General features: G+C 51.4%; 1 protein-coding gene across 1 annotated transcript in view; it reads left to right on the top strand.

Annotated features, from left to right (window-relative positions):
• The first annotated feature begins 398 nt into the window (after nt 1-398).
• Kcnj5 (potassium voltage-gated channel subfamily J member 5) overlaps nt 399-3,106 on the top strand; it is a 30,221-nt gene continuing 27,513 nt past the window's right edge. The window contains exon 1 of the mRNA XM_005347002.2: nt 399-608. The gene's annotated coding sequence lies outside the window, so the exon portion shown is untranslated. The remainder of the gene's footprint in view (nt 609-3,106) is intronic.

The following is a 3,106-nucleotide window of genomic DNA, read 5'->3' as shown; positions in this document are numbered from 1 at the left end:
AGCATCACTAGGGAGGTCCAGGAGGGAGGTGGCGAACCAGAAGAGAAGAGGGGGGGGGTCGGCGACAGTGGGCAAGACAGTAGGGCGGAGGCTGCTAGCTCTCTCTGATAGGCCTCCAGCACCCAACTCCTTGCCAAGTGACTGAGACCCCGATACCAACAGCCCCCACCCATCTCCACTATCTGCCCCTTTGTGCACGCATTTTCCCACATTGCTGTCTTTCCTTGTTGTTCTTCTTTGCCTGTGGCCCTTTAAATCGTATTCTTTTCCAGAGATTCAATTGCAGGGGGACAGAGGGAGGAGAACCCAGGGGGACGGGAGGGGATGAGGCGGGAGAAGAGAGAAGGGCGGGGAGGAGAAGGACAGCGAAGAGCCTCCTGCTGCTCTCTCTAGCTAGAAGGGCGAGGCAGACCCGTGAAGGGGCGGGAGGTTTAGGCGCCTCTGCCCGCAGGACTTGCGACTCCTGAGTAGCACAGGGCAGCTGCCAGGAGGTCGGCAATGCCTGAGGCTAGGGAATCCCCGGGAGAGCCCTGAGCGCCACCTGCACCGCCTTGGAAGGACGGCCAGAAGTTAGCCCCAGGGGTTCAGAGAAGCTCCCTTCTCTACAAGTAAGTTGTCTCCTTTTCCCTTGAGTCCCTCCCCAGCCCAGCGATTCCCCAAGCCGGACCGGACGGGGGTCCTTCGGTTCTGAAAGCAGGCGTACACCGCCCCGCACCCCTGAGCCTGCCAGGTTGTGATGGGATGGGAACAAGATCCCGAGGTCCAAAGTTCAGCAAACCCAAGCTTGGCTTTAGCAGCCGGCCTCCGGGAGATGAGGAGTCCAGTCTCCTGAGGACTGTAAACGCCCCTGCTCTCGGCGCCAGACCCGATACCTGGGCGCCCGAAACAGCCTTCCATCTTTGGCTTGCCAGACCAGGCTGCGGGAGGAGATAAAGAGAACCTTGCTCCCACTAACAGCTCTACCTTCAAGTGGGTGCCGAGATAGCCAGGTGGGACGAACCCCTGAACCTTAGACTCTCGGCTTCAGCTGATTTCTAGTCAAATTGGGAAGCCTCTCTTGTGGTGCCAGACGCCCCCCCCCCCCCACTTCTCCACCCCGCCTCCCAGCGCTGGACGCTACTTACATGTTTTCATTCTTTTTAAAACATCTTTTCCATATTCAAAAAGAAAGGGAAAAGAAAAGAAAGAAAAGGTTAAAGATAAAAGCTGAGGAGGGCGAGTATACTGTCATAGTATTTTTGTTTCTGTCTTTCCCTGACCGTGTTTCTTCCTGGAGATCCGCTCCGCAGACCCTGATTCTGTCAGGGTTCTTCTCAAATGCAAGGACAGGCCACTGGGAGGGGGGCTTTTCTATCCTGGGGCTGTGGAACCGACTTTGGTCAGTGCTGGCTCCTCAAAATTCCACGGGATACTCCCAAGGGGAAGTAGGAGGTTCTAGCCTGCCCAGTATCCGTACTAAAAACTGAGGACCTTTTCAAATACATGATGACCCCACAGGAATATGTATGTTTACCAAAAACTCTAAGATTCTTCTAGGTTAAGCAGGAGTTACCAATTCTACCCTACAGGTTAGAAACGGCAGCCCAGGGAGGATGAGTAACTTGCTTTTAACACACAGCTTATGACAGGAGATTTTCATCTATATCTGACTCCAAATTGTGCATACCTATTCGTTAACATAAGCAAGCTGCCTAGTTCACAGAGCACATTCCCACGTGGGAAAGTCTGGAAAAGCTGCTGGTATTTACGGAACTGGGATGCTAACCTGGACACAAGTCCTGTACGATGGAGTTTGATTTTCCTGTTTCTAGAAGGAACGAAAGCAAAAGGAATTCTGGGCCCTAAAGGGCACAACTAATCCTCTCAGCCAATGCCTTTGCCTAGGTATGTCTCCCCCATCGCTGTTTATTTTGTTTTGAGAGACCAAGTATCACTCTGTATCTGCTGCTGGCCTTGAATTCACAGAGATCAGCTAACCTCTGCCTCTGGAGAGCTGGGATTAGAGGCAGGACGCACATGGTGCCTGGTTTAGGTGAATACCGTCTTAAATCCCATCCCAGCCTTTCCTAGGCTCTGGCAGGTGAGCAGAACAGAGTGATGTGGGAATTTAGAAGCAGATTGAACTGGGTTTTGACATGAAAGGGTTGGTTAGACCCCTTGGGATCAGAGACTATTAAACATGTACTAGTCTTACAGGGGAAAGCTCTGCTTCCAGGGCGAGTTGTATGGTCCAGGGTGTGCTTGGGAGCGCGACTGAATCAGACCACCGTTGAAAGAGGAACCATCACAGAAATAACTTCATCCTCCAACAACACCGAGCCATCTTCCCCGGACTTACTACCTAGCTTTCTAACAGAAAAGAGCCCAGTACCCTGGCATCGCCTCTCCAAGACAGCTACCAACTGCTGGCCACTCAGAAGCAGCATTTCTTGCTTACGACCGTGTCTGTTTTTAGCATAAAATGAGTGCGTTCTATGCTCCATCTAGCAAGCAGGTCAGCTGTGGGGGGAGAGAAGACAGGGGAGGGCAGTAAACGGATGGGACCGGCCATCCCCTCTGTCCAGAGCTGTCCCGAAGCTGAAATACCTTCTCTGTATAAAGTCAGTTCTCAGCAGGATTCCCCAGTATAGATTTCCCTGAGGCTGCCTTCCACATGCTGGGCATGCAGAACACCTCTCTTTGTGGGTCCCATGGCCTTGCTTCCTCTGGTACATGATGCATGAGTTGCAAGGTCCCTCTGGGGTCCTCTGCAACTGTGTGACTGGGTTTCTGGTCCATCAATCGAGGAACCTTCTGGTCCATCAATCGAGGAGCCTTCTAAGGCTGTTATGGTCATTTGTGATGAAGGTTACCACACAGCAGGGTGCCCAGTCTTGAGTTCCCACTCATGTTTAAGGTGTTGGGATTCTGCATGCCTTCTGGGGCCAAGCCCCTGAAGTAAATGCTGGAAGTTCTTATACCTGAAAACTCCACCCACTTCTGAATGTTATTTAGAATCAGTTCAGCATCCAGTTGATCACCTAGCATGCCCCCAGGAATAAATAATTTTGGAGTCTTTTGATTTTTTGTATATATATATATATATATATATATATATATATATATA

This window comes from Microtus ochrogaster, chromosome 5, assembly GCF_000317375.1.
Source record: "Microtus ochrogaster isolate Prairie Vole_2 chromosome 5, MicOch1.0, whole genome shotgun sequence".
Taxonomy (NCBI): Eukaryota; Metazoa; Chordata; class Mammalia; order Rodentia; family Cricetidae; genus Microtus; species Microtus ochrogaster.
This window is presented reverse-complemented; position numbering and strand designations above follow the sequence as displayed.